Source organism: Ranitomeya variabilis, chromosome 2 (genome assembly GCF_051348905.1).
Source record: "Ranitomeya variabilis isolate aRanVar5 chromosome 2, aRanVar5.hap1, whole genome shotgun sequence".
Classification (NCBI taxonomy): domain Eukaryota; kingdom Metazoa; phylum Chordata; class Amphibia; order Anura; family Dendrobatidae; genus Ranitomeya; species Ranitomeya variabilis.
This window is the reverse complement of record NC_135233.1, coordinates 764,089,925-764,116,015: the sequence shown is the minus strand read 5'-3', so window position 1 is coordinate 764,116,015 and position 26,091 is coordinate 764,089,925. Positions and strand designations below refer to the sequence as shown.

General features: G+C 42.4%; 1 long non-coding RNA gene across 1 annotated transcript in view; it reads left to right on the top strand.

Moving 5' to 3' along the window:
• Nucleotides 1-24,356, top strand: part of LOC143807787 (uncharacterized) — a 98,363-nt gene extending 74,007 nt beyond the window's left edge. The window contains exon 5 of the long non-coding RNA XR_013221801.1: nucleotides 24,134-24,356. This is a non-coding gene — a long non-coding RNA (uncharacterized LOC143807787). The remainder of the gene's footprint in view (nucleotides 1-24,133) is intronic.
• The last annotated feature ends 1,735 nt before the right edge of the window (nucleotides 24,357-26,091 follow it).

The window sequence follows — 26,091 nt, the reverse complement described above, 5'->3', positions numbered from 1 at the left end:
CGATTTTTTCTCTTCATGTGGATACAATATTTTTACGGTTGAATACAGGATAAAAAAATTGAATTTGCAGACCAAGATAATAAGGTTTATTGCGCATAACTGTGGCTCCTTGCCAGGGGCTTTCACATTTCCATGAGGTCTATTTTAATCTACCAGAAAATGTGTTTGAATGTACAAAGGTCCTATGCAGAGAAATAATTAAAATGATGGTACAACTACTAATGCTAAATAATAGCACTAAAGCACATAATTATGCGAAGCCGGTATATATATTTGGTACATTTTATTATACTGGCTAGGTATATATATTTATATGCATATAATTGTTATGATTATTTATTTTTAAAGCACCATTTATTCCAGGATGCTGTTTACATACTTACATTGCATATATAATATCCAAGTACAATAAACAAATTAGCAGCAACAGACTGGTTCGGAAGGAGAAGGTACCCTGCCTTCACAACCTTGCTATCTACAGGTATTGGGGAAAGATGCAGTAGGTTAGGGGGATGCTGGAGCATCTCTGGTGGTAGTGAGTTGGCAGTGTGATTATTGCATTCTGTAGGTCTTTCGGAAAAGACGAGTTTTCAAGTTACACCTTAAGTAGAGATGGGCGGACACCTAGATGTTCAGGTCTGGTGGATTCATCCGAAAAGTTACAAAAAGTTTGGGTTCGAGTACCAGAACAGTACCCGAACCTTGAACCCATTCAGTTGAATGGGGTGCCCGAACAACCATGACAGCGCGGCAAACACTACGTCTGATCGGCAGTGAAACCTTCCCCACCAGTCAGAGAGCTGCATTTCACATGCTGTCAAAAGTGTCATGAATCCCCAATGGCTAGGGATAGCACAGGATGAGCAAAGTATAATAAATATCGGACGAGCTCTAGGGTGATGGAACCTGGGCTGACCGCTGCCCTACGCCTGACAAACGCAACTAGAGATAGCCAGGGAGCGTGCCTACGTTGGTTCTAGACGCCACGCACCAGCCTAAGAGCTAACTAGTACTGCAGAGAAAACAAAGACCTCACTTGCCTCCAGAGGAATTAACCCCAAAGATATAGTTGCCCCCCACATGTATTGACGGTGAAATGAGAGGAAGGCACACACATAGAGATGATGTATATAGCTTTAGCAAATAGAGGCCCGCTGAAAACTAGAAAGCAGAATGACACAAAAGAGGACTGAGCGGTCAGCAAAAAACCCTAATCAAAAAAAAACCATCCTGAGATTACAAGAACCCATGTGCCAACTCATGGCACATGGGGAGAACCTCAGTCCACTAGAGCAACCAGCCAACAAAGAGACATTCTAAGCAAGCTGGACAAAAAACCAAACAACTGAAAATCAGCACCCAGCCTATCCTGAAAGATCTGGGAGCAGGCAGGCAGGAACCAAACAGAGCACATCTGAACACATTGATAGCCGGCAAGGGAAATGACAGAGAGGCCAGGTAAAATAGGAAACACCCAGCCTCTGATGGACAGATGGAAACCAAAGGCCGCAACCCACCAAAGTCACCCAGTACCAGCAGTAACCACCAGAGGGAGCCCGCAAACAGAATCCACAACAGTACCCCCCCCTTGAGGAGGGGTCACCGAACCCTCACGAGAACCCCCAGGGCGATCAGGGTGAGCTCTATGGAAGGCGCGGACCAAATCAGTCGCATGAACATCGGAGGCGACCACCCAGGAATTGTCCTCCTGACCATAACCCTTCCACTTAACCAAATACTGGAGTTTGCGTCTGGAAACACGAGAATCCAAGATCTTTTCAACAACATACTCCAATTCTCCCTCCACCAGCACCGGAGCAGGAGGCTCGACCGAAGGAACAACAGGCACCTCATACCTCCGCAACAACGACCGATGGAACACATTATGAATAGCGAACGATGCTGGGAGATCCAAACGGAAAGATACAGGGTTAAGAATCTCCGAGATCCTATAAGGACCGATGAACCGAGGCTTGAACTTAGGAGAAGAGACCTTCATAGGGACAAAACGAGAAGACAACCACACCAAGTCCCCAACAAGAAGTCGGGGACCCACGCGGCGACGGCGATTAGCAAACTGCTGAGTCTTCTCCTGAGATAACTTCAAATTGTCCACCACCTGATTCCAAATGTGATGTAGCCTGTCCACCACCATGTCCACTCCAGGACAATCCGAAGACTCCACCTGACCAGAGGAAAAACGAGGATGAAACCCCGAATTACAAAAAAAAGGAGAGACCAACGTGGCCGAACTAGCCCGATTATTAAGAGCAAATTCGGCCAGTGGCAAAAAAGCAACCCAGTCATCCTGATCAGCAGAAACAAAACACCTCAAATAAGTTTCCAAGGTCTGATTAGTTCGCTCCGTCTGGCCATTCGTCTGAGGATGGAATGCAGACGAGAAAGACAAATCAATGCCCATCTTGGCACAAAACGTCCGCCAAAATCTAGACACAAACTGGGATCCCCTGTCAGAAACGATATTCTCCGGAATCCCATGCAAACGAACCACATTCTGAAAAAACAAAGGAACCAACTCAGAGGAGGAGGGCAACTTAGGCAAGGGCACCAAATGAACCATCTTAGAAAAGCGGTCACACACAACCCATATAACGGACATTTTCTGTGAAACCGGGAGATCAGAAATAAAATCCATGGAAATGTGCGTCCAAGGCCTCTTCGGGATGGGCAAGGATAACAACAACCCACTAGCCCGTGAACAGCAAGGCTTAGCTCGAGCACACACTTCACAAGACTGCAGAAAGGTACGCACATCCCTAGACAAGGAAGGCCACCAAAAAGACCTGGCCACCAAGTCTCTTGTACCAAATATTCCAGGATGACCAGCCAACACAGAAGAATGGACCTCGGAGATGACTCTACTGGTCCAATCATCCGGAACAAACAGTCTTTCTGGTGGACATCGATCCGGTTTATCCACCTGAAACTCCTGCAATGCGCGTCGCAAGTCTGGGGATACGGCGGACAATATTACCCCATCCCTAAGGATACCAGCAGGCCCAGTGTCTCCAGGAGAGTCAGGCACAAAACTCCTGGAAAGAGCATCTGCCTTCACATTCTTTGAACCTGGCAGGTATGAAACCACGAAATTGAAACGAGAAAAAAATAACGACCAACGAGCCTGTCTAGGATTCAAACGCCTGGCAGACTCAAGGTAAATGAGATTCTTGTGATCAGTCAAGACCACCACGCGATGTTTAGCACCCTCAAGCCAATGACGCCACTCCTCAAATGCCCACTTCATGGCCAAAAGCTCCCGATTACCCACATCATAATTGCGCTCGGCGGGCGAGAATTTTCTAGAGAAGAAAGCACATGGCTTCATCACCGAGCCATTAGAACTTCTCTGTGACAAAACCGCCCCCGCTCCAATCTCGGAAGCATCAACCTCCACCTGGAAAGGAAGTGAAACATCTGGTTGACACAACACAGGAGCAGAAGAAAACCGGCGCTTAAGTTCCCGAAAGGCCTCCACGGCCGCAGGAGACCAATCAGCAACATCAGCACCCTTTTTAGTCAAATCAGTCAAAGGTTTAACAATACTGGAAAAATTAGCAATGAACCGACGATAAAAATTAGCAAACCCCAAGAACTTCTGAAGGCTCTTAACAGATGTAGGTTGTGTCCAGTCACAAATAGCCTGAACCTTAACGGGATCCATCTCAATAGTAGAAGGAGAAAAAATGTACCCCAAAAAAGAAATCTTCTGGACTCCGAAGAGACACTTTGAGCCCTTCACAAACAGAGAATTGGCCCGCAAAACTTGAAACACCTTCCTGACATGTAGAACATGAGACTCCCAGTCATCAGAAAACACCAAAATATCATCCAAATACACAATCATAAACTTATCCAGATATTCACGGAAAATATTGTGCATAAAGGACTGAAAGACTGACGGAGCATTGGAGAGTCCAAAAGGCATTACCAAATACTCAAAATGGCCCTCAGGCGTATTAAATGCGGTTTTCCACTCATCACCCTGTTTTATCCGCACCAGATTATACGCACCACGAAGATCTATTTTAGTGAACCACCTAGCCCCCTTAATGCGAGCAAACAAATCAGTAAATAATTGCAATGGATACTGGTATTTGACTGTAATCTTATTCAGAAGGCGATAATCTATACAAGGCCTCAGGGAACCATCTTTTTTTGCCACGAAAAAAAAACCTGCTCCCAGAGGGGACGAAGATGGACGAATATGTCCCTTTTCCAAGGACTCCTTAATATAATTCCGCATAGCAGTATGCTCTGGCAGTGACAGATTAAATAAACGACCCTTAGGGAACTTACTGCCAGGAATCAATTCTATAGCACAGTCACACTCTCTATGGGGAGGGAGCGAATTGAGCTTAGGCTCCTCAAAAACATCCCTATAATCCGACAAAAACGCAGGGATCTCCGAAGGAGTAGATGAAGCTATAGAAATCGGAGGTGCATCATCATGAACCCCGTGACATCCCCAGCTTAGCACAGACATTGTTTTCCAGTCCAGGACAGGATTATGAGTTTGTAACCATGGCAGACCAAGCACTAGTACATCATGTAAATTATACAGTACAAGGAAGCGAATCACCTCCTGATGAACGGGAGTCATGCGCATGGTCACTTGTGTCCAATACTGCGGTTTATTCATAGCCAATGGTGTAGAATCAATTCCTTTCAGAGGAATAGGAACTTCCAGAGGCTCTAGACTAAAACCGCAGTGTTTAGCAAATGACCAATCCATAAGACTCAGGGCAGCGCCTGAATCCACATAGGCATCGACGGAAATGGAAGACAGTGAAAAAATCAGAGTCACAGACAAAATGAACTTAGACTGCAGAGTATCAATGGCAAAAGATTTATCAACCCTTTTTGTGTGTTTAGAGCATGCTGATATAACATGAGCTGAATCACCACAATAAAAACACAAACCATTTTTCCGCCTATAATTTTGCCGTTAACTTCTGGACTGAATTCTATCACATTGCATAGTCTCAGGTGCCTGTTCAGAAGAAACCGCCAACTGGTGCACGGGTTTGCGCTCCCGTAAACGCCGATCAATCTGAATGGCCATAGCCATAGACTCATTCAGACCTGTAGGCGCAGGGAACCCCACCATAATATCCTTAATGGCCTCAGAAAGACCATTTCTGAAGTTTGCAGCCAGGGCGCACTCATTCCACTGAGTAAGCACCGACCATTTCCGAAATTTCTGACAATATATTTCCGCTTCATCATGCCCCTGAGAGAGGGCTAATAAAGCCTTTTCAGCCTGAATCTCTAGGTTAGGTTCCTCATAGAGCAATCCCAATGCCAGAAAAAACGCATCCACACTGAGCAATGCAGGATCCCCTGGTGCCAATGCAAATGCCCAATTCTGAGGGTCGCCCCGTAGGAACGATATAACAATCTTGACCTGTTGAGCAGGGTCTCCAGAGGAGCGAGATTTCAAAGAGAGAAACAATTTACAATTGTTCCTGAAATTCAGGAAGGTAGATCTATCTCCAGAAAAAAACTCTGGAATAGGAATTCTAGGTTCAGGCATGGGAGTGTGAACAACGAAATCCTGTATGTTTTGAACCTTTGCCGCGAGATTACTCAGGCTGGAAACCAAACTCTGGACATCCATGATAAACAGCTAAGATCAGAGCCATTCAAGGGTTAAGAGGAGGTAAGAAGCAGCTAGACAGCAATTAAGGGCTAGGCAGCAAAACTCTGAAGGAAAAAAAAAAAAAAATTTTCCTTGAACACTTCTTTTTCTCCTGCTTCAGCCCAAACAATTAACACTTTGTGGGCCGGCTATACTGTCATGAATCCCCAATGGCTAGGGATAGCACAGGATGAGCAAAGTATAATAAATATCGGACGAGCTCTAGGGTGATGGAACCTGGGCTGACCGCTGCCCTACGCCTGACAAACGCAACTAGAGATAGCCAGGGAGCGTACCTACGTTGGTTCTAGACGCCACGCACCAGCCTAAGAGCTAACTAGTACTGCAGAGAAAACAAAGACCTCACTTGCCTCCAGAGGAATTAACCCCAAATATATAGTTGCCCCCCACATGTATTGACGGTGAAATGAGAGGAAGGCACACACATAGAGATGATGTATATAGCTTTAGCAAATAGAGGCCCGCTGAAAACTAGAAAGCAGAATGACACAAAAGAGGACTGAGCGGTCAGCAAAAAACCCTAATAAAAAAAAAACCATCCTGAGATTACAAGAACCCATGTGCCAACTCATGGCACATGGGGAGAACCTCAGTCCACTAGAGCAACCAGCCAACAAAGAGACATTCTAAGCAAGCTGGACAAAAAACCAAACAACTGAAAATCAGCACCCAGCCTATCCTGAAAGATCTGGGAGCAGGCAGGCAGGAACCAAACAGAGCACATCTGAACACATTGATAGCCGGCAAGGGAAATGACAGAGAGGCCAGGTAAAATAGGAAACACCCAGCCTCTGATGGACAGATGGAAACCAAAGGCCGCAACCCACCAAAGTCACCCAGTACCAGCAGTAACCACCAGAGGGAGCCCACAAACAGAATCCACAACACAAAAGGCAGCATGAGCGCTCAGCTGTGATTGGAGGTATAAAGTTTACCTCCGGTCACTGACATCAGCTGATGGGGCTACTGCTCCTACCATCTAACACCTGCTGCCGCTAATAACAGCGAGAGCAGGAGCAGTGGATGGGAGTATTTATTACCGCTCCTGCACTGTAAAGAAATAATTAAAAAAAAACCCAGCATGAGTTCCCCTGTGTTTTTGTTAACCAGCCAGGCAAAACTCACAGCTGGGGGCTGCAAGCCTCAGCTATCAGCATTAGCAAGGCTAGTTATCAAGAATAGAGTGGTCCCCATTCCATATTTTTTAATATTTGAAATAATTTTAAAAAACAGCATGGGGTCTCCCCCATTTTTGACAACCAGCCTTGCTAAAGCTGACAGCTGGGGGCTGGTATTCTCAGGCTAGTAAGGGACCATGGATATTGGCCGCAGCCTAAAAATAGCAGCCCGCAGCTGCCCAGAAAAGGCACATCTGTTAGATGTGGCAATTCTGGTGCTTTGCCTGGCTCTTCCAAGTTGCCCTGTAGCGGTGGCAAGTGAGGTGATAGTTGGGGGGTTGATGTCACCTTTGTATTGCCCGGTAGCATCAAACCCCGAGGTTAGTAATGGAGAGGCATCAATAAGACTTTAATTAATGAACTTTATTTTTGGTGTCTGTGTTTTCATACAGTGTGACTAGGGGGTTAGTATTGGTGGCGTCTTATTGATATCTAGAAGAGAAGGAGATATTGCGAGGACTGGAGATTACAAGTGGGGAAGTATTGAGATCTCAATAGGTGATATCACAGCACTCTCCTTCACAATGACCTATGCACTGGCTCATTATACACTTCAATTAAATAAAAAGGGTTAGGGGGTCTAACCATTAAGGTCGTGTACATGTGTTGTTTCCCGAAACAATAGGAAGTTACAGTTTAACCCCTTAATGACCGTCAATACGTTTTTTAACTGACCTGAGATATAAGAGAATAGCATCCCCATACAGGTGACAATCCAGCAGCTGTCAGCTGTACACTATAGCTGACAACTTGCTGCATCAGCCACAATCAGTGTTTTCACCGTCCAAATCTGTTTAACCCCTTAGATGCTGCTGCCAATTGTGACTACAAGAACAAGTTACACAGTCCTCTATAAATTTGGGAGTAGAGGTGCTCAAGTAGGGTTTCCAGCCCCTTAAATCAAATGTATCAAAAAGCTTGGCACTCAATAAAGTTTATGTGGAGCGTAGGATCTGGACTTATAATCAGATGTATGAGTATATTGGCATGCGATGTGCCCACACTGTATGCATTCTGTTGCCTGGAGCGCTGGTGGCGTGCTGAGACGCTGAGAGAGGCGCTCCAGGCAACAGAACGCATACAGTGTGGGCACATCGCATGCCCAAGCAGCTTATCCTGCTCACAGTCACGGTCTCCATTACTGCCTCTGAAATTAGCCTCCACATATATTGCCAATATACTCATACATCTGATTATAAGTCGAGATCCTATGCTCCAGATAAACTTGCTCTGAGGAAGGTCCACAAAGGACCGAAAACGTTTAGAAATGAGCTACCGCTGATCTGTTTGTCCAGATGTAAAAGAAATGACTTCATTTTCTACAAGCATTATTGAGTGCCAAGCTTTTTGATACAGTCAATTGTGACTACATCTGTTATGACCCCAATGGCAGAGGGTCTCAGGAATAAATACCAAGTCTGCAAACATAAAAAACCAGCTCATAGGGCAGTGGTAACTGGGCTGACCAAATATCTAATCCTAGCACCACAAATAGAAGTAGCCGGGGAACGTGCCTACGTTGGTTCTAGACGTCTTGCGCCAGCCGGAGAACTAACTAACCCTAGAAGGGAAAAGAAAAGACCTTTCTTGCCTCCAGAGAAAAGACCCCCAAAGTTGGATACAAGCCCCCAACAAATAATAACGGTGAGGCAAGAGGAAAAGACAAACATAAGAATGAGCTAGGTATTTAGCAAAGAGAGGCCCACTAGCTAAAAGCAGAATATAGTAAGATGACTTATATGGTCAGCAAAAACCCTATCAAAATATCCACGCTGGATATTCAAGAACCCCTGAACCGTCTAACGGCCGGGGGGAGAACACCAGCCCCCTAGAGCTTCCAGCAAAGTCAGAAATCACATTTAGTACAAGCTGGACAAAAATAGAAGCAAAGCAAGTAACTCAAAAAACAAAGAAGCAGGACTTAGCTTAATTTTGCAAGAGCCGGACCAGCAGACAGGAGCAACAGAAGGATCTGATTACAACGATGCCAGGCACTGGACTAAGGATCCAGGAAGTTTATATAGCGACACCCCTGGACTAACGACCCAGGTGAGTGCCAAACTGAAGAAAGACAATCCCAGAGTCATATCACTAGTGACCACAAGAGGGAGCCAAAAAGTCTAATTCACAACAGTACCCCCCCTTAAGGAGGGGTCACCGAACCCTCACCAAGACCACCAGGATGATCAGGATGAGCAGCGTGAAAGGCACAAACCAAATCGGCCGCATGCACATCAGAGGCAACCACCCAGGAATTATCCTCCTGACCATAGCCCTTCCACTTGACCAGATACTGAAGCCTCCGCCTGGAGAGACGAGAATCCAAGATCTTCTCCACCACGTACTCCAACTCGCCCTCAACCAACACCGGAGCAGGAGGCTCAACAGAAGGAACCACAGGTACAACGTACCGCCGCAACAAAGACCTATGGAACACGTTGTGAATGGCAAACGACACCGGAAGATCCAAGCGAAAGGACACAGGATTAAGGATTTCCAATATCTTGTAAGGACCGATGTAGCGAGGCTTAAATTTAGGAGAGGAGACCTTCATAGGAACAAATCGAGAAGACAGCCATACCAAATCCCCAACACGAAGTCGGGGACCCACACCGCGGCGGCGGTTGGCAAAACGCTGAGCCTTCTCTTGTGACAACTTTAAGTTGTCCACCACATGATTCCAGATGTGCTGCAACCTATCCAAAACATAATCCACCCCAGGACAGTCAGAAGGCTCCACATGTCCCGAGGAAAAACGAGGATGGAAACCAGAGTTACAGAAAAATGGCGAAACCAATGTAGCGGAACTAGCCCGATTATTAAGGGCAAACTCAGCCAACGGCAAGAAGGTCACCCAATCATCCTGATCCGCAGAAACAAAACACCTCAAATAAGCCTCCAGAGTCTGATTAGTTCGCTCCATTTGTCCATTAGTCTGAGGATGAAAGGCAGACGAAAACGACAACTCAATGCCCATCCTAGCACAAAAGGATCGCCAGAACCTGGAAACAAACTGGGATCCTCTGTCAGACACAATATTCTCAGGAATGCCGTGTAAACGAACCACATTCTGAAAGAACACAGGAACCAGATCGGAAGAGGAAGGCAGCTTAGGCAAAGATACCAAATGGACCATCTTGGAAAAGCGATTACATACCACCCAGATGACAGACATGCCCTGAGACACCGGGAGATCTGAAATGAAATCCATGGAAATGTGTGTCCAAGGCCTCTTCGGGACAGGCAAGGGCAAGAGCAACCCGCTGGCACGAGAACAGCAAGGCTTAGCTCGAGCACAAGTCCCACAGGACTGCACAAACGACCGCACATCCCGTGACAAGGAAGGCCACCAAAAGGACCTAGCCACCAGATCTCTGGTGCCAAAAATTCCCGGATGCCCTGCCAACACCGAGGAATGAACCTCGGAAATGACTCTGCTGGTCCACTTATCAGGAACAAACAGTCTGTCAGGTGAACAAGAGTCAGGTCTACCAGCCTGAAATCTCTGCAACACACGTCGCAAATCCGGAGAAATGGCTGACAAGATAACTCCCTCTTTAAGAATACCAACCGGTTCTGCGACTCCCGGAGAGTCAGGCACAAAGCTCCTTGAAAGAGCATCAGCCTTCACATTCTTTGAACCTGGTAAATACGAGACCACAAAGTCAAAACGGGAGAAAAACAATGACCAGCGGGCCTGTCTAGGATTCAGGCGTTTAGCAGACTCGAGATACATCAAATTTTTGTGATCAGTCAAGACCACCACACGATGCTTAGCACCCTCGAGCCAATGACGCCACTCCTCAAATGCCCACTTCATGGCCAACAACTCCCGATTGCCAACATCATAATTCCGCTCAGCAGGCGAAAACTTCCTCGAGAAAAAGGCACAAGGTCTCATCACAGCGCAAACAGGACCTCTCTGCGACAAAACGGCCCCTGCCCCAATCTCAGAAGCATCCACTTCAACCTGAAAGGGAAGTGAGACATCAGGCTGGCACAAAACAGGCGCCGAAGTAAACCGGCGCTTCAACTCCTGGAAAGCCTCCACGGCTGCAGGAGCCCAGTTAGCAACATCAGAACCTTTCTTGGTCATATCCGTCAAAGGTTTAACAATGCTAGAAAAATTAGCAATAAAACGACGGTAGAAGTTAGCAAAACCCAAGAACTTCTGAAGACTCTTAACTGACGTGGGTTGAGTCCAATCATGAATGGCTCGGACCTTGACTGGGTCCATCTCCACCGCAGAAGGGGAAAAAATAAACCCCAAAAAGGGAACCTTCTGTACTCCAAAGAGACACTTTGAGCCCTTAACAAATAAAGCATTCTCACGCAAAACCTGAAACACCATCCTGACCTGCTCTACATGCGAGTCCCAGTCATCAGAAAAAAACAGAATATCATCCAGATAAACGATCATAAATTTATCCAGATACTTCCGGAAAATATCATGCATAAAGGACTGAAACACTGAAGGAGCATTAGAGAGCCCAAAAGGCATCACCAAGTACTCAAAATGACCTTCGGGCGTATTAAATGCGGTTTTCCATTCATCTCCTCGCTTAATGCGCACAAGGTTGTACGCACCACGAAGATCTATCTTTAATTCGGGCAAACAAGTCTGACAACAGAGGCAAAGGATACTGAAATTTAACAGTGATTTTATTCAAAAGCCGATAGTCAATACAAGGTCTCAAAGATCCGTCCTTCTTGGCCACAAAAAAAAATCCCGCACCAAGAGGGGAAGAGGAAGGACGGATATGCCCCTTCTCCAGAGATTCCTTGATATACGAACGCATTGCGGTATGCTCAGGTACAGACAGATTAAATAGTCTTCCCTTAGGAAATTTGCTACCTGGAATCAAATCTATGGCACAGTCACAGTCCCTATGAGGAGGCAAAGCACTGGACCTGGACTCGCTGAACACATCCTAATAATCAGACAAATACTCAGGAACTTCCGAAGGAGTAAAGGAAGCAATAGACACCGGCGGGGAATCACCATGAATACCCTGACAGCCCCAACTTGACACAGACATTGCCTTCCAATCCAAGACTGGATTATGAGTCTGTAACCATGGCAGACCCAAAACGACCAAATCATGCATCTTATGCAGAACAAGAAAACGAATCACCTCCCGATGTTCAGGAGTCATGCACATGGTTACCTGTGTCCAAAACTGCGGTTTATTTTCCGCCAATGGCGTAGCATCAATACCCCTCAGAGGGATAGGATTAACCAACGGCTCAAGAACAAAACCACAGCGCTTGGCAAATGACAGATCCATAAGACTCAGGGCAGCACCTGAATCCACAAACACCATAACAGGGTAAGAGGATAATGAGCAAATTAAAGTCACAGACAAAATAAATTTAGGTTGCAAATTACCAATGGCGACAGGACTAACAACCCTTGTTAGGCGTTTAGAGCATGCTGATATAACATGTGTAGAATCACCACAGTAAAAACACAACCCATTCTGACGTGTATGATTTTTCCGCTCATTTCTGGTCTGAATTCTATCACATTGCATCAAATCAGGTGCTTGTTTAGACAACACTACCAGAGGATTAGCGGTTTTGCGCTCCCGCAAACACCGGTCAATTTGAATAGCCAGCGCCATGGAATCATTCAGACTTGTAGGAATGGAGAACCCCACCATCACATTCTTAATGGCTTCAGAAAGGCCATTTCTGAAATTTGCGGCCAGAGCACACTCATTCCACTGAGTAAGCACGGACCATTTCCGAAATTTTTGGCAATACACTTCAGCTTCATCCTGGCCCTGAGAAATAGCCAGCAAGGCTTTTTCTGCCTGAACCTCAAGATTGGGTTCCTCGTACAGCAATCCGAGCGCCAGAAAAAATGCATCAATATTTGCCAATGCCGGATCTCCTGGCGCTAGTGAGAAAGCCCAATCCTGCGGGTCGCCCCGTAAAAAAGAGATAACAATTTTAACTTGCTGAGCTGAGTCTCCAGATGAACGGGGTCTCAGAGATAGAAACAATTTACAATTATCCCTGAAATTCCTAAACTTAAATCGGTCTCCAGAAAACAGTTCAGGAATAGGTATTTTAGGTTCAGACATAGAACTACTGGTAACAAAATCTTGTATGCTTTGCACACGAGCTGTAAGCTGGTCCACACTTGTAATCAAGGTCTGGACATCCATGTCTGCAGCAAGCTCAAGCCACTCAGAGGTAAAGGGGAGGAAGAGAGGAAAAAAAAAAAAAACCTCAGAATTTCCTTTCTTATTATCCCACTTCTGCAATGCATTAAACATTCAATATAGGCCTGGCATACTGTTGTGACCCCAATGGCAGAGGGTCTCAGGAATAAATACCAAGTCTGCAAACATAAAAAACCAGCTCATAGGGCAGTGGTAACTGGGCTGACCAAATATCTAATCCTAGCACCACAAATAGAAGTAGCCGGGGAACGTGCCTACGTTGGTTCTAGACGTCTCGCGCCAGCCGGAGAACTAACTAACCCTAGAAGGGAAAAGAAAAGACCTTTCTTGCCTCCAGAGAAAAGACCCCCAAAGTTGGATACAAGCCCCCAACAAATAATAACGGTGAGGCAAGAGGAAAAGACAAACATAAGAATGAGCTAGGTATTTAGCAAAAAGAGGCCCACTAGCTAATAGCAGAATATAGTAAGATGACTTATATGGTCAGCAAAAACCCTATCAAAATATCCACGCTGGATATTCAAGAACCCCTGAACCGTCTAACGGACGGGGGGAGAACACCAGCCCCCTAGAGCTTCCAGCAAAGTCAGAAATCACATTTAGTACAAGCTGGACAAAAATAGAAGCAAAGCAAGTAACTCAAAAAACAAAGAAGCAGGACTTAGCTTAATTTTGCAAGAGCCAGACCAGCAGACAGGAGCAACAGAAGGATCTGATTACAACGATGCCAGGCACTGGACTAAGGATCCAGGAAGTTTATATAGCGACACCCCTGGACTAACGACCCAGGTGAGTGCCAAACTGAAGAAAGACAATCCCAGAGTCATATCACTAGTGACCACAAGAGGGAGCCAAAAAGTCTAATTCACAACATACATCATATAAATGGTTAACAGAGTGTGGGCATCCTCTTTATCCCAATTGGTGCCCTCAGATCATGATTGTGTGGTCCTGTTGTCTGCCATGGCAATTTATGACCAAATAGCGACCTTAGAGTCTGACGGCTATTGTAACCTGTTCAGAAGTTACTGACACTTAGGTGGTAAAAATTCACATTTTCATTCCTATCATGCCACTTTGCATTAATTCCTGAAAATCACCTGAAGGGTTAATAAACTACCTGACTGCAGTTTTCAATATGTCAGGGAGTGCTGTTTTTAAGATGGTAAAACTTTTCGGGGTTTCCCAATATATGGGACCCCTAAAAGCACTTCAAACCTGGATAAGTCCCTAAAAAAAATTGTGTAAATTTCCTTGAAAAAATAAAAAATTACTGCTACATTTTTAAACCTCCTAAAATGCTAACAAAATAAAAGAACATTTTACAAATGGTGCTGATGTAAAACAGACATGAGGAAAATGTTATGTATTAATGTTTTCCTGTGGTATGACTATCTGGATTAAATGGCTAATCATTCAAAGTTTAAAAATTGCTAATTTTTTAACATTTTTCTCAAATTTCTGATATTTTTTAGAAATAAATAAAAAACATATCGGCCTAAATTTACCATTATCATAAAGTATAATGTGTCACGAAAAAATAATCTCAAAATCACTGGGATTTGTTGAAGTGTTCAAGAGTTATTACCACGTAAAGTGACAATGGTAAAATCCTGGAGGGCATTCTAAGGGATGCTATACTGGAGTTTCTGAAGAGGAATAACCTCATGACCCAGTATCAGCACAGGTTTACTAGGGACCGTTCATGTCAGACTAATTTGATCAGCTTCTATGAAGAGGTAAGTTCCGGACTGGACCAAGGGAACCCAGTAGATATAGTGTATATGGACTTTTCAAAAGCTTTTGATACGGTGCCACACAAAAGGTTGATACATAAAATGAGAATATTGGGGATAGGGGAAAATATGTGTAAGTGGGTTGAGAGCTGGCTCAGGGATAGGAAACAAAGTGTGGTTATTAATGGAGCACACTCGGACTGGGTAGCGGTTAGCAGTGGTGTACCACAGGGGTCAGTATTGGGCCCTCTTCTTTTTTACATATTTATTAATGACCTTGTAGGGGGTATTCAGAGTAGAATTTCAATATTTGCACGTGACACTAAACTCTGCAGGGTAATCAATACAGGGGAGGACAATTTTATATTACAGGATGATTTATGTAAACTAGAAGCTTGGGCTGATAAATGGCAAATGAGCTTTAATGGGGATAAATGTAAGGTCATGCACTTGGGTAGAAGTAATAAGATGTATAACTATGTGCTTAATTCTAAAACTCTGGGAAAAACCGTCAATGAAAAAGACCTGGGTGTATGGGTGGATGACAAGCTCATATTCAGTGGCCAGTGTCAGGCAGCTGCTACAAAGGCAAATAAAATAATGGGATGCATTAAAAGAGGCATAGACGCTCATGAGGAGAACATAATTTTACCTCTATACAAGTCACTAGTTCGACCACACTTAGAATACTGTGCACAGTTCTGGTCTCCGGTGTATAAGAAAGACATAGCTGAACTAGAGCGGGTGCAGAGAAGAGCGACCAAGGTTATTAGAGGACTGAGGGGTCTGCAATACCAAGATAGGTTATTACACTTGGGGCTATTTAGTTTGGAATAACGAAGGCTAAGGGGTGATCTTATTTTAATGTATAAATATATGAGGGGACAGTACAAAGACCTTTCTGATGATCTTTTTAATCATAGACCTGAGACAGGGACAAGGGGGCCTCCTCTACGTCAGGAGGAAAGAAGGTTTAAGCATAATAACAGACGCGGATTCTTTACTGTAAGAGCAGTGAGACTATGGAACTCTCTGCCGTATGGTGTTGTAATGAGTGATTCATTACTTAAATTTAAGAGGGGACTGGATGCCTTTCTGGAAAAGTATAATGTTACAGGGTATATACACTAGATCCCTTGATAAGGCGTTGATCCAGGGAACTAGTCTGATTGCCGTATGTGGAGTCGGGAAGGATTTTTTTTCCCCATTGTGGAGCTTACTCTTTGCCACATGGTTTTTTTTTTTGCCTTCCTCTGGATGAACATGTTAGGGCATGTTAGGTTAGGCTTTGGGTTGAACTAGATGGACTTAAAGTCATCCTTCAACCTTAATAACTATGTAACTATGTAATGGTCAGATTTCAAAAATTTGGCTCCGTCACTAAGGGGTTAAAAAAAACAATGAAGTCTGCTAGATTCCTTTTTGCTATTTTTAATAGAGATAGTGGCATTTAAAAAAAACTTTATTTAAAAGCGATAGGTCATTTTATGATAATCGCTTCCCTTTAATAGATAAAAAAAAAAACTACATTTCCATATTAGCATGAATGCCATAGAGCAGTTTTGGATACTCAGAGAACCTACTTGCTTATTTGTAATAAGCCAAAATTAATAAGTATTTTGTTTTCTTCTTCTAAAAAATCCAACATTTTTCCCACTAAATTTTAATTATTTTACTCACATATTGCGCCATTAAGTCCACAGCACATTGCAGACATTAACATCACTGTCCCCATTGGGGCTCACAATCTAAATTCCCTATTAGTATGGCTTTGGAGGGTGGGAGGAACGGAGAACCCAGAGGAAACCCACACAGAAACATGGAATCCTTGGTGTGATTTTAACCCAGGATCCCATCGCAGTAAAGCAAAAGTGCTAACCACTGAGCCACCGTGCCTGCAATTTTACATTACTATTAGGCTGCCGTCACACTAGCAGTATTTGGTCAGTATTTTACATCAGTATTTGTAAGCCAAAACCAGGAGTGGGTGATAAATGCAGAAGTGGTGCATATGTTTCTACTATAGTTTTCCTCTGATTGTTCCAGTCCTGGTTTTGGCTTACAAATACTGATGTAAAATACTGACCAAATACTGATAGTGTGACAGCAGCCTTATAGTTACATCAAATGATTCTTGCAAGTAGAGAAAAGGGGTCACAGAATGTAAAAAAAAAATTGTCAATAATACAAGTTCACTTATTGCTTTTCTGCATAGGAAAACTTTGTTGCATTGAAGTCATGGTAATCCATTGGTTTTGCTATGACTTGTATTTGACCCTATAATTCTGTGGAAATTTGATTTTGTATTATAGTATCCCCCAACTCCATTTTCCTGTATAGTTAGGCAGAATTGCTATATAGGACTGTAATTAAAATCTGCCAAAAAATTATTCTGTGAAAACTGTAATTGCAACCATATTGGTTGTTGCTAAAAGTGTGTGACCTATCTATCTATCTATCTATCTATCTATCTATCTATCTATCTATCTATCTATCTATCTATCTATCTATCTATCCCACCTCTATCTATCTATCTATCTATCTATCTATCCTACCTCTATCTATCTATCTATCTATCTATCTATATATCTACCTATCTATCTATCTATCTATCCAGGGTCGAACTGGCCCACTGGAGAACTGGAGGATTCTCTGGCTCTGACATCTGCTAGCATACAGGGCCGGCAGCTGTTTAGGGCCCCTCTGCCTCAGGGTCCCCCAATCAATGGTGAGTTGCTAATAGCAGGACACTATACGCAGCTGCCATAGAGTCCATGAATCAGGGGGCCATGACGGAGGGAGAAGTTAATATTCATTTTTCTTTAGCAGCGGGCACAGGCTTTAGCGGCAGTAGTCGACTCCTGCCTCCTGTCACCCTCTCCTCCACCGCTGGTGCCCCCTAGTGCGCGCTGCATTCAACTGTATTGGCATCATAGATTATTATTGAAAGCAATAATGGAGGAGAGGGCGTCAGCTGATGCTCCCTCCCCCATTATTTGCCTCTGACCCTGACATCACTTCATCGTGCACCATGCTGTGTGTGCCGGGCAGACGACAGTGCAGCTGCTGAGAACGGAGCAAATCCGGTACCAGCGGGGGAACAAGGAAGAGAAGTGAGTATTGTGAACGAGTACTGATGGCCATAATACTGTGGAGGGGGCTAAATTATATTCTAAGAGGGGCTGCATTATACCCTATGGGGGAGCTGCATTATACTCTAAGAGTGGGCTGCACTATACTCTGAAGGGCGCTACGGTACATTTTATTTTATGGTGGGGCTGCATTATACCCTATGAGGGGGCTACATTATATTGTATGGGGGCTGCATTATACTATATGAATGGGGCTGTATTATACCCTGTGAGGGGGCTACATTATGTTCTATGGGGGGCTGCATTATACCCTATGAGGGTTCTACATTATATTCTATGGGGGGCTGCCTTATACACTATGAGGGGGCTGATGAAAACATAGCAAGATCCACAATAGAATAAGAGAAACATATTTAGAGAAACTCTCTTATACAATATGATGAGCAATAAAGAACCCGTGGGAGCTTAGATCCCTAACTGATAAATCAAATAAACGTATGTGTGTTAAGTAACAAAAGATTAAATCTCAACCCTGTTTGTACAAAAGTGCAAAAAGAACTTTATTTAACACAATAAATCAGGGCAAGAAAATTATTTAAAATTATGCAAACAAATTATATTACACATATAGTGAAAGAAACACACTGTTTAAGACCAGAGAATAACAATGCAACCATGGTGCGACCACACAGGCATAAAATAGTTAGAACAGGGACCAATAACATCTAATGACATAACAACCGTACTAAATGCCCTGATCTTAGACACATGGGAATTAAGAGAAGCCACACAGGATATACTGATAAATGTGAACTAAGATCTATGTAGGATTTATATATATATATATATATATATATATATATATATATATATATATATATATATATATATATATATATACCATGTGGATCAACCAAAGTTTCATGTCTCATCAACAACAGAAACACATAACAACTAACATAAAAACAATTAAAAAAAGCTCTTACCCATGTCTCAGATATCTTAAGTGCCTGTGCGTCGCGCCAAGGCCCCAACACACGTTTCGCGATCGCTTCCTTGGGGGGCTCATGAGCAGGCTGCATTATACTCTATGGGCGGGCTGCATTATACTCTATGAGGGGGCTACATTATATTCTATGATGGGGCTACATTATATACTATGAAGGGGGCTGCATTATATTCTATGAGGAGGCTACATTACATTTTATGAATGGCTCTGCATTATTTTCTATGAAGGGGGCTACATTATATTCTATGAGGGGGGCTACCCCAACCCATGCTATATTATTAAGACGTGTACTACCTTAAATTATACCCTTATATTAACGCGTTTTACCGCACAGTTGGTGGTCTTGTATTCATTTCCACGTAGCTACATAGTGAGCCCCAAGAATGATTTTCTTTGGTGGGCCCAAGGTGCTCCAGTCCGACACTGTATCTATCTATCTATCTATCTATCTATCTATCTATCTATCTATCTATCTATCTATCTATCTATCTATCTATCTCATATCTATTTAACTATCACATATCTATCTATCTCATATATATCTATCTCATATATATCTGTCTGTCTATCTATCTATCCCATATCTATCTAATTATTTATCTGTCTATCTATCCCATATCTATCTATCATCCTAATTTATTAACCCAAGAGCTTTTACATTTTTTCACTTTTCCTTCTGTACTTTAGGTAACAGAAAAGTTTCCCGATTTGCATTAGATTTGCTTTTGTGGGGACATAGCGGAGAATACAGATACACACGCATTGCTTGGCAACCCTGAATTTAGCTATTTGTCTTGCCAAGGACTTTGCATTTATTTCTACTACATCATTTGTTTTGCAGATGCTGAGAATTACCAGAATGAATTTTATTGTCTACATTTTTTCTCGTTACCTTCCATTTTGAAAAATAGGAAAAGCAAGACATATTTGAGAAATCCATTAAGTAGAAAACTACTTTACTACTAACTGCTTTATTTCAGAATTTTATTTCACTTTGAAAGTATAACCAAATGCTTACAGATGTGCCGGTGCTGAATGAGCTGATTGCATTACATGCCAGATTGTCGGAACGGCTTCAACCACTCAGCAGTGCACTATTTCTACCTGAAAGAGGTGACAGCATTAGCGTGTCAGTATGTCTCATGGATGAACAGGCAAGCCAAGTGCCACATTCAATTTCATCTCCGCAATGTTATTAATAGGTTATCAAGAGTCCACAAAGCAATTATTTATCTGTGCAAAAGATTTTTTAAATTTACACCTAAAAGAGACTAAATAGTTCTGGAAAGCAAAGGTACACAGTATCACCGCTGGATAGGACAACACAGAGTTAGGTAGCGGTATGTAATCAAAGCAATGCCGAGGTCTGCATTAGAGTTACATCCTCAAAATGCCAGACTGATCTGTGGTTTTAGGGTTTTCTTATTGCAATGAGCACTTTAATCTTGTTGAAACCCCGAACACAAATTTAAGATGATATTTATGCTATGAAAAATTGACTGCTTCAACCTGTTGTATATCAGAATGCATTCCTAATAGGACCCCATTAGCTGACCCAGCCTTCTGTTGCATCTCCCGTCTTTGGAGGTTTATTCCCACCCTGTATTTGTTTATTTTATTATTCTGTGTAATTTTAAATATGTTTCAATAAACTATTGATTTTACTTACATATTGCTGGAATCACTCTGTATCTCTAGACAACAAATATCCAAGTAGTCAGAGATAGCATATTTGCTTATGGCGTTTAGAGTGTCTAGCATTTTCCTTCTTTTTGGACATTTATTTGAATCATCACATGAGCCCTGCACCCTATCACTGCTGGTGTCACTCTCAAACATTAAGAGAAGTCATAGAGCAGCCGCAGCCCTGACTTCCTGTTGATAACCGATTCATCCAAAGATGGTGACAGTGAGGTCAGCACTAATAGGGTGCAGGGCTCGTGTGACGTAACAACCTCATGTGAACCTTGGGAACACGACTCCCGATACCGTTGGAACGGCCTCGACATGGGAGGTGAGTATGTGTTTTTATATTAATGGAGGCAAACATCCAGATTCAGAAGGGGAAGTCCTAGTAGTGGACAATAAAGGCTTTTCCTGCTGATTACATTTATTGTGATTCCTAGCATTCTGGTCTGTGCTTCCCAATTCTTTCTTTGACATACTGGAAATATCTGCTCCAACAATCACAGGCAAAGACTGGTCACTGCAACAGGCTGTGATTGGCTGAGTGGGTATTTTCAGTGTTATAAAAATGGAACCAGACAGTATAACTAGATGGGTTTGGGGGTATCACCCCAAAATATCATTACCTTTATTATTTATGAGCAATTGGAACATTTTTTTTTTAAAGAAATTTCAGTAGGAAAGCTTCTTTTATAATGGATAACCTTCTTTTTTTTTATCTCATATCTCGTTCTGCGAACAACTTTGGTAATTAAGAACTATAGTCTAGACTTCTGTTGCTTCTTTTAAACATGTGAAACCTTTCATGGTTACAGAATGCACGAGATTGTAAATTAACAACATATGTTATTGTGATTGTCTAGACTCATGTACATGAAGCTTAATAACTGTACAGAAAATGTAGAGTTATGTGACTTTATAGTATATATTGTGTCTGCTGCTATACACAAAGCTGTTTAAAGCCCTATCTTCTTGCTATCAGAAATGAGTAGCCATCATTTGAGTCATTAGTAAATGTACAAATATCAGACCTAACTTCCTATTGATGGAAAAGAGAACTTGTGCTAATAAACAACAGAAAATCTGAATAAGCATAGCTGAGTAAATAAAAAAGAGGAACAGAACAGCAACTTGAGCAATTAACAAGACAAGATTTGGATTACGGTAGGTTAATCTTCTGTTAGACAACACTGAGGAGATGTAGTTACTGATCATAGCTATATAAAAAAGTAGCAGTGCTAACTTGCAAACAAGAAATGGAACATGAGAGTATTCCTGAGTATCTTCTTTTTTTTTTGTCAACTAGTATGCATGTCAAATTACTTTGTAATCGTTATTGAGCACGCTCGGGTGTCCTCCGAGTATTTGTGACTGCTCAGAGATTTTCCTTGCCGCAGCTGCATAATTTGCGGCTACTAGACAGCTTGATTACATGTGGGGATTCCCTAGCAACCAAGCAACCCCCACATGTACTCAGGCTGGCTAGCAGCTGTAAATCATTCAGCTGCATCAACAAAAACTATATCTCCGAGCAGTCACAACTACTCGGAGACCATCCGAGCATGCTCGGGAAAACCCGAGCAACGAGTACACTCGCTCATCACTAGTCATTATGTCACCGCTCAGTGTGTCTTGGACACAGTGACTGACAGCTCAGTCGTCCAATCTAGTGCAGGGGCATGCTGAGCTTTCTAGACGACAGAGCGGTCAATCAAAAATACAATCTGGGACTGGGTATTCTTGTTAAAGGTGCCAATGACATCTAAGATTTAGCTTCCTCATAAAATACATGATTTTTTCCTCACAGGATTTCCTGAAATTTGATTGAATTCATCTTGCCCTCCACACGCTGCAGGGTGTTTCTGTTTAGCTGATCCATATTCTTGAAAAGTTTCAGATTTGAATATTTAGTATTAGTGATAAGCGAGTGTACTCGTTGCTCAGGTTTTCCCGAGCATGCTCTAGTTTTCCCGAGCACGCTCGTGTGGTCTCCAATTATTTATAACTGCTCGGAGATTTAGTTTTCCTCACAGCAGCTGGATGATTTGCCACTGATAGACATTTTGATTACATGTGGGGATTCCCTAGCAACCAGGCAACCCCCACATGTACTCAGCCTGGCTAGTAGCTGTAAATCATTCAGCTGAGGTGATGAAAACTAAATTTCCGAACACTAACAACTACTCAGAGGTCACCCGAGCGTGCTCAGGAAAACCCGAGCAACGAGTACACTCGCTCATCACTATTTAGTATGCCTCTTATTGTACAAACTGAAACATCATTGCCTGCTACCACCAAATCATGCTGAAGGACTTTTGTGGAAAGTAAACCACCTGTCACCTCAGTAATCTGGTGGTAGCTGGCTATAGCTTCCTCTTTCTGCAACGTCTATATAGTGTACCCAGTGTTCCTATAAATGTTCATCTATGAACTATTCTCCAACTAGGGGTGCCACAAACACGGCCGCAGAGGTTGCAACCATGAAAGGGTCCCGTGTGGGTGAGTGGTCTGCTGACGCTAGCAGAAATTTCAATCCGTTGGGTCTGTGCGTGGCAATGCACGCTGCCGGCCAATCAGAGGCCAGTAGCTGAAGTTGACCTGAACATAACTGAGTGTGTATGGCAGTTACATCATGTGATCCTGTAGCTAGCACACTGAAGTCAGCTGCCAGCTTTAGAAAAGGACGCCATGCAGCAGGGGGAGCAGAGGGAAGGTGAGTATAATTTTTTTCTGTGCACTAAAGAACAGCAGTAGAACGTGAACAGTGGGACGTATACCAGGATGGTGGATGTGTATACCAGGATGGTGGATGTATATACCAGGATTGAGCCTAGGATAAGGGACATCTATACCATAATGGGGAATATATATATCAGGATAGGGCCTAGGCTAATGGACATATACCAGGATAAGGGACATATTACCAGGATGGGGGACATAGATATATATATATAAATCAGGATGGGGCCCATGATAAGGTACATATACCAGGATGGGTGATATACTATACATGCCAGAATGGAGGATATATATACCATGATTGGGGGGAACCAAGTCCAAATCTTGCAACGGGACCCGTCAATCTCTATTTATACCTCTGCTTTCAACTGTATAACTGTATCTCTAGAAATCCTTAATGCTATTACTATCTTTTCTGACCAACTCCCTTGATTTATAAAAGTGCAGTAGTCATTAAAATTGGCATTTTGTGTAGACTCTGAAGAAGCCACCAATTATATTTGTTGTCTTGAGGTATTCAAATCGTTATTGTTTGATTGGTTTATTGCAAACAGCATTAAATGTATCTAATAAATCTAATTTGCAACATATTTCAATCCTATAAGAAAAAATCAATCACTCATTACCAAGCCAAGCTGATGGAGATCGGGCAGCCAACCACAGTCCGATGTGCGTTTCATGTATTGTGTCGTCTGGTGGCGACGTTTATTATTTTTATACCAATTATAGTGATTCTGTGTCTTACACCATAGTTGCATAATCATGCATATTTGTAATGTACACAGTTTATCCGCATGGCGTATTGTCTGATCTTTATCACAGGGCAATCTATGGCATCATATTTCTGATAAATTCTTCTAAAAGCATATGGAGGTACTGTGAGGCACTTTACTTCTCTGTCCATATGTATAAAACCATAATTTAGTCATACTCATGAACTGTTATGTACAGTAGTATTCACTTATCTGTTTGTCTCGATCATATGCCTATGAAGTCAAGACACTCGCACTCGGACCCTGACACTCGGATGTCTGAATGCGCCATTAGACAAAGAAGCCATCATCTTAATGACCCATAAAGATTGCCATTGATGATGGATATAGCGTAGTTAACTCTCTTGATGCTATAGATTATTTGTATTGTTTATTCTTTTTCAGCATATGTATAGATGTATGTAATGTAACAGTCAAAACCCCAATGATCAGACCTGTTTGGTTTAATTCCTAAAACAGTTGGTTAGAAAAACCGAGATGGAGAAGAACGTTAGCTACTGTGAACTATTTAACCAGCCCTGTAAATCTTAGCTGTGTTTATCCACATATAATCTGTATCTAGAATTACATTGTTACCTCTTGCTGCTTCTTTTTGCTTCAGTAAACTGTTGGATGGCAGGCTCCGTAGTATATCTACAAACCGCATTAATAATTCTCTTCCGAGGCAACAACTCAAATTTGCTCCCATCAAGCATAAACCGCTGGTCTTTGTAGCAGTAAACAATGGATCTGCATGAAATTCCCACCCTCCATATTAAAATCTCATTTCCAGGAGAAAACTGCTGGGTTTTCTGTCCAAGGCAAATATAATCAGAAGAGCGAGTTGTGTTGATTTGGATATTCAATGCCTTGGATGATTCAGTATAACATTAGTATGAAATGACTTATCTGCTGAACTGTAATGCTAAAAATTAACAAAACCATTTTAATGTGTGATTTCTCTGTAGCCCTGTGTGCCGAGTGGAAGAATTCATGACAATGACGGCACACTCCACTAGGTTCAGGTCATTTAGTGATCTGTTTTCCAGTGATACTAAAACAGCTGTAATTACATTGTTAAACATTGATTAATACACAACCTACATCGCTAATGTATGAAACGAGCAACATTCAGTGCTCTGAAAGATTTAGTATGAAATTTCACAGTCCTTTGGGGCAAGTGGATTGTGGAATTCCATCAATATTAATTCTTTTTAAGCCGGACCCAATTTGCTTACGCAGCTCCATTTTGCACTACCTTTACAGTTTTGCTAAACAAGCACATTTTATTTTATGCAAAATAATTAGGTGTATTGTCAAACTTGTAGAAACAAATGATTAAAATGGCAAAAATAATTTAATGTGTTTTATAAACCTCATTTTTCATATGCAGATTCCTGCACTGTGGTTATGCATTTATTTCTTCCCAGAACTGTTAAATTGTTAAATAAACCATAATGAGTAATTTTGTTTGTCTAAATAAACTAAAGAATCAAACAGCACCTAGTTTATATGTTTTGATAATAGACTATATCCACACTTCCACGTGTTGTTCTAATACATTTTCCTTATGTTTCTTGCATAAAACATTGCATAGAAAATACTTTAAATGGGTTTTTCAATTTTTTTGTAATTAAAAATAAAAGCCACAAATGTTACCCAAAAAAAGAGTACTTGCTTCTACTTGCTCTGGCAATCCATCAACCATGCTCCAAAAGTCCTACCAGGTGTTGGTTACATGTGATTTCTTTGTTAAACTGCGATTGGCTGCAGTGGTTACATGCTGACCGCTTGTTAAATAAGTCTGGGAGTACCGTTGGAGCTTTAATGCTGGAATGCTGGGAACTTTTTTTGTTATTTTTGTTCTATAACATTTTCATTTGTTCTGTTAAAAGTTTGGAAAGTTGAATACCACCTTTGGAAGAAGCTCATATATGAAACGGCGCTGTCGGGGTAGGAGCAAACAGCGGCCAGGAACCATGGACATGCCACTTTTTTTTTTCTTTTTTATAGATCATATAAGTAAAT